At 44.8% G+C, this 16,241-nt stretch overlaps 1 long non-coding RNA gene across 1 annotated transcript in view; it reads right to left on the minus strand.

The window, feature by feature from the left end:
• LOC139756346 (uncharacterized) overlaps positions 1 to 16,241 on the minus strand; it is a 125,119-nt gene that overhangs the window by 91,053 nt on the left and 17,825 nt on the right. The window lies entirely within an intron of this gene.

A 16,241-nucleotide genomic window follows, 5' to 3' on the forward strand; every position in this document is an offset into this window, starting at 1 on the left:
CTAAGCCTTCTCTCGTAACCCCCCCCCCCCCCCTCCTCTCCCTCAGCCGTGATTGGCCCACTCCCGCGCCGTTAACCAGCTTTACCTGTCGCAGGCCATTAGCAGTAACGACCGAGTCAGCCAACTAATAACCACCAGTCACCCCTCGTTACGGCTGGCTCAGCAGACTTCCTCCCAGCCATCTCTCCTGGGATCCTGGCCCCGCCATCCCTCGCTAACGAGCAGTTGCCCAGTTGGTCCCCTGTCATTCCCAGCCGTCTCTATAACCCAGCCAATTTCCGCCCTCCATCCCAATTGGGCAGTTAACTCTTAATTACCACCGGCTATTATCCCCTTGTTACATCCCCCCTGACGGAGATTGCAACCCCGGTGCACTATAGCTTTACAGTCTCTAAGACCCCGATCTCTGAGAGGCTTAAGAAAAAAAGAATATTTTTGATATTCAAATTCAAATTCAATTCTCATTCGACACTGATATGCAGGTTGGCAAAGAGGATAGAACTGAACCGCATCAGGCTGAACTGTACGATACAAAAATACTCGTTGAAATGCTAAGTTTAGCGATGCGGTTGAACGAAACATGGGATCATCGAGAGAAAGTCATATGAACAGACTTGTTACATGCGACAGAGCACTGTATCACCTCAGAACCTGACGATGAAATAACTGTACCAGTTCAGTGGGACGTTTGCCAAAATTGTCGAGAATAATTTGAAGAAAAATAAATAATTGTATGGTTAAATGACACAAGGTTAGACATAATTAAGTATGAACATAACAGATGAAAATCTAACCTAGATTTTCCCCAAGAGGCCAAGATTTAACTTAATTTTTTTCAGTGTTGATATATACTACAATCATTTAAGTCAGCTTAACTTGTATGTTGAGTTACGTAAACAGAGGTCTGTGTGTGTGTGTGTGTGTTCCAGAAGATGAATTTTCCATAAGGCTTCTTCTGTAACAGGTCATGAAACTTTTTTTTTCTTTCTGACTAACAAGGAACTAATTGAAGATAATATGGTCATGAATATTCTAATGAGGACGATCATGACAGGATCTCTTTGAACACGCTTTGCCCCAGCAAGTGAACAAAGGCTGAACACCACAAGAATTGACACTGTTCCGAAATAGGGTTGAAAGTACAGCTGATGTGGCCTCCCCTCTCTCGCCCCGAGCAAAGTAGGTGATGGTTTTCAAGGGTTCTGTCGATCTCTAAACTTTTTTACTTGTTATCACGACATTCAACTCTATCATTTCCCGCACCTTCAATATCCTGCTCGTTTTTGAGTCGGTCGTTGGCTGTGTATTCACAGAAATGGTGTGTATGGATGGAGGTTGTGTATATGGATGTTGGTTGTATGAATGCATTGCGTGTGGTCGATGGCAATAAGTATGGACGGTGGTGGGGTGTTTGGACAGTGGTGATGTATATGGAAAGTGAGGGTGGTATGTGTGGGGAATGATGGTGTGTATGGATGGTGATGGTGGTGGGTATGGGTGGCGATGGTGAAGCATATGGACGGTGATGTGTATGGACGGTGAGGATGTGCATGGAGGTGGTGACGAGAATGGGTTTTGACGGTGTGTATGGACAGTCGTCATGTATATAACTGTGGTAATGTTTATGGCTGGTGGTGGTGTGTATGGCTGGTGGTGGTGTGTATGGCTGGTGATGGGGTGTGTATAGCTGCTGATGGGGTGTGTATGGATGGTGATGGGGTACATATGGTTGGTCATAGGGTGTGCATGGATGTTTATAGGGTGTGTATGGATGGTGAACATCATTCATCCAGCAATAATTTCGTTCATGGATGCTGGTGGCTGTGTGCATGACAAGATTACGCAATCTACGTAATCTCAACATATACGATAAGATCCTTCTTTTGTTAGTTTTCACTCGGATTACAGTCTCCATGTACAAAAGCGAGTAATTGCTTCACGGATTATACGATTATATTCAATGTAATATATTAATCAACTCTTCCATCATGCTGGTCCCGGCGACTACCTACCTACGTATGGCAAATATTTCCAGTTTCTTTCTCTTTCAAAGTTAAAAGTGTCTCCACTGGGGATTCGTTGAGGACGAGGATCCTGGCGTAGACAAAGACCTTAGCTTGGGAACTGGACATAGATTTACCCATCACCTTCCAACAGAGAAATTAATAAATTGAAACAATAAGGCAAAAATATGTAGGCAATACGTCCATGAAAAAAACGGTGATGGCTGACTGAACACAATGTAAAAACGAGATATTATCGTCGAATCAAAAATGGTAGATCATTATAGAAACTTGTACGTGTAAATACGTAGGTAGGACCGTATGTACATACAACTGGAGGGGAGGGAGTAGGAACAACAAGTAGAAATGGACTGTTGGGGAATTACTGTTTTTATGATGGTCTTCCTGAGTAATGTCCGGAACCTGCTGGCCACACCCATCATTAGCGTGTGTAGTATGCATGAATGGTGGCGGTGGTGTAGTGTGTATGGTAGTGATGTGTATGGTGGTAAGTATAGATGGTGGTGGTGTGTATGGTGGTAAGTATAGATGGCGGTGTTGTGTATGGTAGTGATGTGTATGGTGGTAGGTATAGATGGGGGTGTTGTGTATGTATGGTAGTGATGTGTATGGTGGTAAGTATAGATGGTGGTGTTGTGTATGGATGGCGATGGCATGTACGGTGCTGGTGGTGATGCGTATGGCGCTGGTGTTGTGTAGGGATGGTGATGACAAGTATTGGTGCTGGTGGTGAGTATTGATTGTGGGGGTGTTAACGGTGCTGTGTATGGATGATGAATTGTATGGTGCTGGTGATGAGTAAAAAATGGTGGGGTGATGACATGTATGGGGCTGGGGGGAGTAAAAGATGGTGGATGATGAAAATGTATGGTGCTGGTGGTGAGTTAGGATGGTTTGGGTGATGCATGTATGGGGCTGGTGGTGGTATAGTGGTGGATGATGAATTGTATGGTGCTGGTGATGAGTACAGATGGTGGATGATGACATGTATGGTGCTGGTGGTGAGTATAGATGGTGGATGATGACATGTATGGTGCTGGTGGTGAGTATAGATGGTGGATGATGACATGTATGGTGCTGGTGGTGAGTATAGATGGTGGATGATGACATGTATGGTGCTGGTGGTGAGTATAGATGGTGGATGATGACATGTATGGTGCTGGTGGTGAGTATAGATGGTGGATGATGACATGTATGGTGCTGGTGGTGAGTATAGATGGTGGATGATGACATGTATGGTGCTGGTGGTGAGTATAGATGGTGGATGATGACATGTATGGTGCTGGTGGTGAGTATAGATGGTGGATGATGACATGTATGGTGCTGGTGGTGAGTATAGATGGTGGATGATGACATGTATGGTGCTGGTGGTGAGTATAGATGGTGGATGATGACATGTATGGTGCTGGTGGTGAGTATAGATGGTGGATGATGACATGTATGGTGCTGGTGGTGAGTATAGATGGTGGATGATGACATGTATGGTGCTGGTGGTGAGTATAGATGGTGGATGATGACATGTATGGTGCTGGTGGTGAGTATAGATGGTGGATGATGACATGTATGGTGCTGGTGGTGAGTATAGATGGTGGATGATGACATGTATGGTGCTGGTGGTGAGTATAGATGGTGGATGATGACATGTATGGTGCTGGTGGTGAGTATAGATGGTGGATGATGACATGTATGGTGCTGGTGGTGAGTATAGATGGTGGATGATGACATGTATGGTGCTGGTGGTGAGTATAGATGGTGGATGATGACATGTATGGTGCTGGTGGTGAGTATAGATGGTGGATGATGACATGTATGGTGCTGGTGGTGAGTATAGATGGTGGATGATGACATGTATGGTGCTGGTGGTGAGTATAGATGGTGGATGATGACATGTATGGTGCTGGTGGTGAGTATAGATGGTGGATGATGACATGTATGGTGCTGGTGGTGAGTATAGATGGTGGATGATGACATGTATGGTGCTGGTGGTGAGTATAGATGGTGGATGATGACATGTATGGTGCTGGTGGTGAGTATAGATGGTGGATGATGACATGTATGGTGCTGGTGGTGAGTATAGATGGTGGATGATGACATGTATGGTGCTGGTGGTGAGTATAGATGGTGGATGATGACATGTATGGTGCTGGTGGTGAGTATAGATGGTGGATGATGACATGTATGGTGCTGGTGGTGAGTATAGATGGTGGATGATGACATGTATGGTGCTGGTGGTGAGTATAGATGGTGGATGATGACATGTATGGTGCTGGTGGTGAGTATAGATGGTGGATGATGACATGTATGGTGCTGGTGGTGAGTATAGATGGTGGATGATGACATGTATGGTGCTGGTGGTGAGTATAGATGGTGGATGATGACATGTATGGTGCTGGTGGTGAGTATAGATGGTGGATGATGACATGTATGGTGCTGGTGGTGAGTATAGATGGTGGATGATGACATGTATGGTGCTGGTGGTGAGTATAGATGGTGGATGATGACATGTATGGTGCTGGTGGTGAGTATAGATGGTGGATGATGACATGTATGGTGCTGGTGGTGAGTATAGATGGTGGATGATGACATGTATGGTGCTGGTGGTGAGTATAGATGGTGGATGATGACATGTATGGTGCTGGTGGTGAGTATAGATGGTGGATGATGACATGTATGGTGCTGGTGGTGAGTATAGATGGTGGATGATGACATGTATGGTGCTGGTGGTGAGTATAGATGGTGGATGATGACATGTATGGTGCTGGTGGTGAGTATAGATGGTGGATGATGACATGTATGGTGCTGGTGGTGAGTATAGATGGTGGATGATGACATGTATGGTGCTGGTGGTGAGTATAGATGGTGGATGATGACATGTATGGTGCTGGTGGTGAGTATAGATGGTGGATGATGACATGTATGGTGCTGGTGGTGAGTATAGATGGTGGATGATGACATGTATGGTGCTGGTGGTGAGTATAGATGGTGGATGATGACATGTATGGTGCTGGTGGTGAGTATAGATGGTGGATGATGACATGTATGGTGCTGGTGGTGAGTATAGATGGTGGATGATGACATGTATGGTGCTGGTGGTGAGTATAGATGGTGGATGATGACATGTATGGTGCTGGTGGTGAGTATAGATGGTGGATGATGACATGTATGGTGCTGGTGGTGAGTATAGATGGTGGATGATGACATGTATGGTGCTGGTGGTGAGTATAGATGGTGGATGATGACATGTATGGTGCTGGTGGTGAGTATAGATGGTGGATGATGACATGTATGGTGCTGGTGGTGAGTATAGATGGTGGATGATGACATGTATGGTGCTGGTGGTGAGTATAGATGGTGGATGATGACATGTATGGTGCTGGTGGTGAGTATAGATGGTGGATGATGACATGTATGGTGCTGGTGGTGAGTATAGATGGTGGATGATGACATGTATGGTGCTGGTGGTGAGTATAGATGGTGGATGATGACATGTATGGTGCTGGTGGTGAGTATAGATGGTGGATGATGACATGTATGGTGCTGGTGGTGAGTATAGATGGTGGATGATGACATGTATGGTGCTGGTGGTGAGTATAGATGGTGGATGATGACATGTATGGTGCTGGTGGTGAGTATAGATGGTGGATGATGACATGTATGGTGCTGGTGGTGAGTATAGATGGTGGATGATGACATGTATGGTGCTGGTGGTGAGTATAGATGGTGGATGATGACATGTATGGTGCTGGTGGTGAGTATAGATGGTGGATGATGACATGTATGGTGCTGGTGGTGAGTATAGATGGTGGATGATGACATGTATGGTGCTGGTGGTGAGTATAGATGGTGGATGATGACATGTATGGTGCTGGTGGTGAGTATAGATGGTGGATGATGACATGTATGGTGCTGGTGGTGAGTATAGATGGTGGATGATGACATGTATGGTGCTGGTGGTGAGTATAGATGGTGGATGATGACATGTATGGTGCTGGTGGTGAGTATAGATGGTGGATGATGACATGTATGGTGCTGGTGGTGAGTATAGATGGTGGATGATGACATGTATGGTGCTGGTGGTGAGTATAGATGGTGGATGATGACATGTATGGTGAATTCCATCTTTACTATGTGAACAGTAGGACAAGAAACCCCGCCCATGCCCAACAGTATAATATTCACAGTAAACGAACGATATTCATCGCTCGTTTTCTATCTACACCGCAACAACCCTAAGCGTTACTTAACCAATATATTCCAACTGTTATGGGAATGCGATGTTCCCTGTTGTTGCATCACATTACGTCCACAGGGCCACACGCAAGATACGTGAAGGATAGTGAGGGCGTAACGCAGTCCTCGTAATAAAGACAAGTCATAAAAAAGTTAGGCACGACATTAGGATGATAAAAAGAAAAGTATGGTAAGTATAAAAGGGTGAGAAACGGAGACCAGAAACATAGGAGGAGGTTGAAAGAGAAGAGGAGGAAGAAATGAAAGAAAGGAGAAGCAACGATGCCATGATGCGAAGAAGGACGACGATAAGAAGGGGAAGAGGAGGAGTGAAAAGATAAGAAAAAGGAAGATCTAAGGGAAGAGGAAAAGAAGGGCGATCAAATGGAAAGGAAGGAATGGAAGGAGCTACGTTGATAATGATTGGGGACATCTGACCCCACATGAGATGCGGGACACTTTCCTCAGTGGTAACAAGTACACATGTAAAACCTTCAGGGGGATCCAGCCATAGTAAAGCCATTGCTCAGGATCTGAAAGTTTTCGATGCAAAAGGATATTAAAAGCAAACGAGTTCTTTTGTATCATCATGTGAAGGACTTGACACAATTTCCCTTTCTTGTCTCCCATACTTGCTTAGTTATAGCTGTCGAAACGGAGCAAACTGATGGCTGCTTTGGCGATGAGCTATGACGGGATATATCAACATTGCTTTTTGCACATTTTCTTTCCTTATAAAAGACAAAAACCATCATAACCTTTAGAACATCAACTCATAAAACGCAAAGGGGGAAAAACCAAACCCTGTACCTCACATCAAAGTATATAGCCTCAACACACTCATGACTTGGGCAGCGACGTACAAACACAAACCATAAACCCACTACCACAACACAAATATTACACACAGCCCACCATCATCGCGCAGCCATAACAACAATCAATTTCACAACCTACAGTATATCATTCTATTTTTTTGGATCTCCTTGTACCGCTAACACGAGTAAGAATCAAGTTGGAACCCACAACTCATAGCATCCTGTTTTGGATCTCCTTGTACCGCTAACAGGAGTAAGAATCACAACTGGTAGTGGTCTCTTTACAAGCACAGGCCCAGCCCTTTGCAATGTCTCACTTCAAACTTCCCCAACAACACCCCTCACCTCCCTAAACCCTCAAGACAATATGCCTCACCCACACAAGCTTCGAGGACGGTAACCCAACACCACCTTAAACAGACGAGACAATGACCTTCACCTCTACACACTTCGTAGAGAGCATCCATCACCTTTACAAACTTACCCGTCAATATCCCACCTTCACAAACTTCCCCAACACTATCCCACCCTCCTTAAACTTCCCCGACAACATCCCACCCTCAAACTTCCCCGACAACATCCCACCCTCCTTAAGTTTCCCCGACAACATCCCACCCTCAAACTTCCCCGACAATATCCCACCCTCCTTAAACTTCCCCGACAACATCCCACCCTCCTTAAACTTCCCCGACAACATCCCAAACATCCATAAACTCCTTGCAACAATATCCCACGCAGCTAAAAGAAAAAAAAAATCCCCGAAAATACTCACATTACCTACACCATCATCAACCCTACAACAGCAATAAATCACAAAACCAGAGCCCGCCCCCACGGTGACAAAACCCGCCCAAAAAAACCACAACCACAATCAGATCAGCACTCCACAAAAACCACAACCACAATCAGAACAGCACTCCACAAAAACCACAACCACAATCAGATCAGCACTCCACAAAAACCACAACCACAATCAGATCAGCACTCCACAAAACCACAACCACAATCAGATCAGCACTCCACAAAATCACAACCACAATCAGATCAGCACTCCACAAAAACCACAACCACAATCAGATCAGCACTCCACAAAAACCACAACCACAATCAGATCAGCACTCCACAAAAACCACAACCACAATCAGATCAGCACTCCACAAAAACCACAACCACAATCAGATCAGCACTCCACAAAATCACAACCACAATCAGATCAGCACTCCACAAAAACCACAGACATCCAGCCAAACCATCTCAGACAGCCACACAGTCAGGTACGGCACACCACCACCGACTTCAACAATGTACTAATGAGACCATCATGAGATGGCAGTCCTCCACATCTTGTCTACGGACCTGAGGACGTTATTAAGGGGAAAGCGGTACACCTCCAAGAATAACCACCGCCGCCACTTGAGGCACTTAAACCTGGTCTCTGTAGTGAGGACATTGTTGTGTACTCGAGGGGATAATGAGGGCCTCGAGTAATGGGGTCAATGGGTGACTTCGTTAAGACGGCACTTCACTTTTCTTTTTACTCAGTTGTCATGTTATGTCATGCATGCGCATGGTTATGCCTCGTGTGTGTGTGTATGTGTGTGTGTGTTATTACTGTATGTGATACAGGGAGCGAGTTTTTCTTTATAGTGTCGCCCCGTCATTTAACCTTCCATATGTGTACTTATTCTTTACTCCTGTGTAAGCACAGTTTACACGCACCCCAGCCTAAACACATTTATCGAACGTGGGAGGATGAACACCTAGGTCGGGTGTGGGTCAACTGCCTTGTCTAAGATTTGGATCCATGCCTGCCCGGTCCTGGGAGCGCCCCATGCTGACCTTTGGTCAGTAAAGCTAACACTCGTACGATACCCTGTCCTCAAGAATGCACAAGCACAACTGGTTTAATAATCGAACTATTTCTTTAATACAAAATGCTTTAAGTGTCAATGAACAGAGTTGCCATAACTTTTTAGGGAAAAAAAAAAGACTAAGTCTGAGGACACATAGGATCCTCGAGCACGATGACTCGATTCATTTAGCACAACCTCTTACCTTCTTGATCTAATCTCATAAGTACAACGACTTATCCTCTCGAGTACGATGTCTATCCTTCAAGTGTAATGGCTTATCCTCTTGAGTACGAAGACAACCCATTTGGCACGATTACTTAGCACATCGTCACGACCAACACATCCAAGTGGAAGTAATCGTATCAACACACTGTGACTGGGTAAAGCTGCCTCGAATTAAAGGGGAAACTGCGCTCAGGAATCTCTTACCATCCTCAAAAGACGATGGTCGCCATCCACGAAGGGTGGAGCTTGTGCAGACCAGAGGCGCATCTTGCATTGCTCCTCCAGCAGCTGCAGAGTTAAACCTCCCCAAATACGTAGCTGTTGAACATAAGTTAATTGGGCATAGCTGCCACTCTAGGGTACGTAAAGCTCAGAGCGAGTGAGGCAACCGTTTCAGCTGGGTGGAAAGGGATGGGATAGGTTTGGAACATTCTTCATATACACTCCTGCACCATGGCTTAGATAGAAAGACCCATCGCATTCTATCCTCCCCATCAAGCCTAGCAACAGAACAGAGAGAGACCAAGCCAAGCCATTCACCCAGTCTACCCACTACCGAGTCTAGAGACAGTGTTACACAAACATATCATTGCAAAGATAAGTTGAATTGCACGAATGCAGTTTTCATCAAATGATGTGTGTACAAGTGTTGAGGGTGGAGGAGTCTCTGCTTTTACATCTTAACTCCTATATCCAAACTCGTATTAAATTACCATCACGGGATTCGAGATTATACGGTACAAAACATTATATACTGTTCACACTGGAACATCGCTCCCCAAATGGCCTTCAGGTAAACAGTTCAACTCATTACTGAATTTTGCTCTAGTGTCATGTTTTTAGCACACGTTACCAGACACAGCAAACAAGTTCAAGATGACAAAAACATGTCAAGTCAGAATCTAAACACACACACACACATACATACATACACAAGCCTCCTGTTCTCTCTTTCAATAACCTATATAAACAAGAACAATAAATCAAGAACCAGAAATCATGAAGGAAGCATAATATATATATATATATATATATATATATATATATATATATGTATATATGGGGATAGGGGAGAAAGAATACTTCCCACGTATTCCCAGCGTGTCGTAGAAGGCGACTAAAAGGGGAGGGAGCGGGTGGCTGGAAATACTCCCCTCTCGTTTTTTTTTTTTTTCAATTTTCCAAAAGAAGAAACAGGGAAGTGGGCCTGGTGAGGCTATTTTTTCAAAGGCCCAGTCCTCTGTTCTTAACGCTACCTCGCTAAGGAGGGAAATGGCGAATAGTATTTTATTTATTCATTATACTTTGTCGCTGTCTCCCGCGTTTGCGAGGTAGCGCAAGGAAACAGACGAAAGAAATGGCCCAACCCCCCCCCATACACATGTATATACATACGTCCACACACGCAAATATACATACCTACACAGCTTTCCATGGTTTACCCCAGACGCTTCACATGCCTTGATTCAATCCACTGACAGCACGTCAACCCCGGTATACCACATCGCTCCAATTCACTCTATTCCTTGCCCTCCTTTCACCCTCCTGCATGTTCAGGCCCCGATCACACAAAATCTTTTTCACTTCATCTTTCCACCTCCAATTTGGTCTCCCTCTTCTCCTCGTTCCCTCCACCTCCGACACATATATCCTCTTGGTCAATCTTTCCTCACTCATTCTCTCCATGTGCCCAAACCACTTCAAAACACACTCTTCTGCACTCTCAACCACGCTCTTTTTATTTCCACACATCTCTCTTACCCTTACGTTACTCACTCGATCAAACCACCTCACACCACACATTGTCCTCAAACATCTCATTTCCAGCACATCCATCCTCCTGCGCACAACTCTATCCATAGTCCACGCCTCGCAACCATACAACATTGTTGGAATCACTATTCCTTCAAACATACCCATTTTTGCTTTCCGAGATAATGTTCTCGACTTCCACACATTCTTCAAGGCCCCCTAGAATTTTCGCCCCCTCCCCCACCCTATGCTCCACTTCCGCTTCCATGGTTCCATCCGCTGCCAGATCCACTCCCAGATATCTAAAACACTTCACTTCCTCCAGTTTTTCTCTATTCAAACTCACCTCCCAATTGACTTGACCCTCAACCCTACTGTACCTAATAACCTTGCTCTTATTCACATTTACTCTTAACTTTCTTCTTCCACACACTTTACCAAACTCAGTCACCAGCTTCTGCAGTTTCTCACATGAATCAGCCACCAGCACTGTATCATCAGCGAACAACAACTGACTCACTTCCCAAGCTCTCTCATCCCCAACAGACTTCATACTTGCCCCTCTTTCCAAAACTCTTGCATTTACCTCCCTAACAACCCCATCCATAAACAAATTAAACAACCATGGAGACATCACACACCCCTGCCGCAAACCTACATTCACTGAGAACCAATCACTTTCCTCTCTTCCTACACGTACACATGCCTTACATCCTCGATAAAAACTTTTCACTGCTTCTAACAACTTTCCTCCCACACCATATATTCTTAATACCTTCCACAGAGCATCTCTATCAACTCTATCATATGCCTTCTCCAGATCCATAAATGCTACATACAAATCCATTTGCTTTTCTAAGTATTTCTCACATACATTCTTCAAAGCAAACACCTGATCCACACATCCTCTACCACTTCTGAAACCACACTGCTCTTCCCCAATCTGATGCTCTGTACATGCCTTCACCCTCTCAATCAATACCCTCCCATATAATTTACCAGGAATACTCAACAAACTTATACCTCTGTAATTTGAGCACTCACTCTTATCCCCTTTGCCTTTGTACAATGGCACTATGCACGCATTCCGCCAATCCTCAGGCACCTCACCATGAGTCATACATACATTAAATAACCTTACCAACCAGTCAACAATACAGTCACTCCCTTTTTTAATAAATTCCACTGCAATACCATCCAAACCTGCTGCCTTGCCGGCTTTCATCTTCCGCAAATCTTTCACTACCTCTTCTCTGTTTACCAAATCATTTTCCCTAACCCTCTCACTTTGCACACCACCTCGACCAAAACACCCTATATCTGCCACTCTATCATCAAACACATTCAACAAACCTTCAAAATACTCACTCCATCTCCTTCTCACATCACCACTACTTGTTATCACCTCCCCATTTGCGCCCTTCACTGAAGTTCCCATTTGCTCCCTTGCCTTACGCACTTTATTTATTTATATATATATATATATATATATATATATATATATATATATATATATATATATACATATATATATATATATATATATATATATATATATATATATATATATATATTGCTCAGTTTCTGTTCTTAAGCACAGTGGAACAAATCCCCTTCGCCCCTCTAACACACCTGCGGGAGGACATGGAACCCAGAATCAGAGCCGCTGCTTTAGTATATCGTCAAAAGTCTCACACGCTGCCGTGTTCTCCTCTCTGCATCAGGGAGTTTACCAGGGGGAAAGTTTCTTCGGACTCTTGTGAGACTCTTTCATTGCACTTCCTCTCTCTCCCCGAGGGTCAGAGATTACATAAACCAAGGCTTCCGAGGCCGTTCCTAGTCACCTTTGAGTACCATCCAGACCACAGTGACGTATTCTCCTCTCTGGACGCTTTCCTCACACTATACATAAAAAGAAATTCAAGACTGCGTCTGCCTAAGCAGTAGTAGCTGATGAATGTTGTATACCTTAGGGGACAAGAGGGAAAAATCTTTTGTCGTTTTTTTCGTGTTGACCGCGAGAGGCATTGCTCCCTCGCCAGTGGTCCCACAGAATTGTATTTCTTTTGTGGTAGGTCAGAGTAACCCGTAGTGAGGAGGACCGACTTAAGACTTTCCAAGACTTTGAGCACTAGACACGTCACACACACTGTGAGGACGTGGGTCCCTAACTTGAATCGGGTATCCGTCTACTCCTCTCTCTCTCTCTCTCTCCTCTCTCTCTCTCTCTCTCTCTCTCTCTCTCTCTCGTGTGTGTGTGTGTGTGTGTGTGTGTGTGTGTGTGTGTGTGTGTGTGTGTGTGTATGTGTGCGCGTTACCAGGCTTCGCCTATTTAAAGTTACGCCAAGTGAAAAGTAGCCTTTAGTGAGTCTGTTCCATTTACATTTGACGAAACAGAGTAGAGACTCGTCAAATAACTCGCTTCAAAAGAGTCCATCCTAACCTAGCTACAAAGTGTAGCGCAATCTTCTTGGAGCGGCAGGAGCCTTGGAAAAGGAGTCCTGGGATAATATAATCATATACAGATATATTTATATACGTTTATATGACGACCTGATCTGTAACGTGTGTATCTTATGTAATGAACACGAGACCATCAGCCAACCTCGGCAATTTATCTCGTATTCACCACAAGTTCTTCTTACGTTAGACACGGCTTGCCCGCGCCATACTTTATGAGGTGGTAAACAACGTTTTCTGGCTAGAAGCTAACTTCTCCCAAAGGCTGGATCTGTAACTGCGCGCCAGAGTGAGCCAGGACTGAGGACATCTGAGGGAGTCGCCGGCTTTGCTTCCCCCTGTTGCCTACCTGGAATGTCTGGGTGTAGGTCGGTGGGGGGTCACGACCAATTAATTAATACCACCACTCCGCTGGTCCCTTAGGGCCAAGCTTAACGCAGGGACTTTATGGGGGGGGGAGACGCTTCTTGTTGCTGCTGTTGCTGCCAGGGATCACTCTTGACTCCTGGCTAGCCTCAGCTTGTTGGCAGAGCTGTGGTATTGCTGTTCCAGACTAGATGAGCTGTGGTGGTGCTCCTGCATGTTGGGTCATCCGCTGTAAGGCTGCTGCATGCTGGTTTGTTTGTGGTCGCAGTATATCGCAACCTGACTAATCTTTGCTGTCAGTGGCAATCTGGGGTAGTGGTGTTGCTATGGTAATGGTGGTGTGTACTGGTTCTCCTGTGGTAAGCTGTGGTGGTGGGGATGGTGCTCCCACAGTGGGGCGTTCTGTGGTAAGCTGGTGGTGTTTCATAACGGGTCCTCAGTAGCAAGCAGTGGTACTGGTGGTGATCTATGATGAGTTTCCTGTGGCAAGCTCTGGTGGTAATGTTTCATACAAAGCCACATGTAAGCTTTGGTCGATATGTAATCGTTTGCTACTTTTTGTGCAAGACGAATGTCTCCTGCCCTACGTGTTAATCCTCCCGTCACAAGGGAAATAAGACAACGTATTTTTTTGTATGAAAATGTCTATGATAAGCACAGAAAAAAAAATGAGTTACATACGAATTTCCTCCCGTTCGTACAACACGTCATCACTTGTGAAAACCCACAGTCAGGACCCAGTCACTCCAAAGGCCAGCAATGGTTCGTCCTTGTCACAGGGGTCTTCAGTGGTCCGCAGAGAACGATCATAATGATACTCAAATACCGTATTGAAGTTTGACTTTTATCATTCATCAATGTCATCAATTAACATTCATTAAGAAAGACGACAGATACGAGAAAGTGAAGGAGAGAGGTGTTGGCTGTGCGTCAGGCCAGACTTATAATAACCAGGGACTCCGCTCTTGCATAACCTTCCAAGCCCCTCTTATTATGGGTCTTAGTGAAGCGTGTCGCCCCGCTGATCCTGGTGATGGATATGTAATGGTCTTGAAGCTGAGTGATGATGGAAGCTGCGGTACTGCCACGCTGTCAGGGCCGTTTGTGCTCTCTGTCTGAGTACATGTTTTGTAGGCGTACATGTACACAGACAAACGGGGAGAAAGAGAGAGAGGCACAAAAAGACAGACAAAGAAGGAGAGAGATATACAGACATGCATACAAACAGACACACAGAGACTACGAAGTTTGTTATGTGAAATTATACCCGTGCAAATATATCATGGATGGGCTAGAGTGAAAGAAGGCCTCAATATTATCATTTTCTAATAGGAAATAATCTTCAGGATCCCGCGTTTGAGGAGGACATAAGAGTCGACATCGTCCCTAACCTGTCATGAGAGCTCCACTTTAGGAGAATAGTTGAGGAGACGAACCGTCTTCTGGTACACATCAGTATAGCTTTCAAGTATGTGGTTAAGGATATATTTTCTAGCAAACTTTTTATACTTTACAAGAGGCCAAACCTAGAAGATGCCTCTCTTAGTTTGGTCACCGTAGTAAGAACTAATAGAGAAAGTCCAGAAAAGAGCAATAAAGATGGTATCAAATTCTAGAGAGCTGAGCTACGGGAGAAGGGTTGAATGATCTAGATATCCTCACTTTGGAAGAAAAAAAAAGAGAGAGGTGATCTGACCACAACCTCTACATTCTTACATGAGATCGATGGTGTTGACAGTTTTTCCAGAGATATGGGGACGGAGCAACCAGAGGACAGACATAACATGAAATCAAGCACGGAAATTGTTAAAAAAAAAAAAAAAAAATAAAGAAATACCTTTATCGTGTAGGAGTGTTGGATGAATGGAGTAAGACGACGGAGGCCTTGGTCAATGCAGACACCAAATACAAATTTAAGACGAAAGTTAAAGGATCTCCAAGAGATGGGGCCTCCATTAGTGTAACCCCCCCCCCCCCCCATCTCTCTGGTAGATACTCGTAAATAGCTAGGGGTAATGACAAGATCACCTCCTTGGTACTCGTAAGTAGTAGTTAGGTTCATCTCTCTCTCTCTCTCTCTCTCTCTCTCTCTCTCTCTCTCTCTCTCTCTCTCTCTCTCTCTCTCTCTCTCTCGAGCCATGCCTCACAAAATCTCGTCAAAGTTGCTTGTCGTAATTAGGCAGGTAATCAACCCTCCTGAGCCTTGCCTAATGGCAATAACCATGTCGTAGGTCCAGCACAGACGCTAAAGGTTCACTCGAACACTGATCAATCAACCATAATTCATAAGGAGGACGAAACTCGTTCGTTACCTCCATGTCATCTGAGCGACCACACTCGCCAGTGATCTGGCTACCGCCGTGGTAATTGGTTCTGGACATGTGAAACACGACGAAGTGACCACAATAAGAAAATACGTCACAGTTGATATTACCGTGAGGAATACGTACGTCAGATCGTGTGTGTGTGTGTGTGTGTGTGTGTGTGTGTGTGTGTGTGTGTGTGTGCGTGCG

This window comes from Panulirus ornatus, chromosome 2 (genome assembly GCF_036320965.1).
Source record: "Panulirus ornatus isolate Po-2019 chromosome 2, ASM3632096v1, whole genome shotgun sequence".
NCBI lineage: Eukaryota > Metazoa > Arthropoda > Malacostraca > Decapoda > Palinuridae > Panulirus > Panulirus ornatus.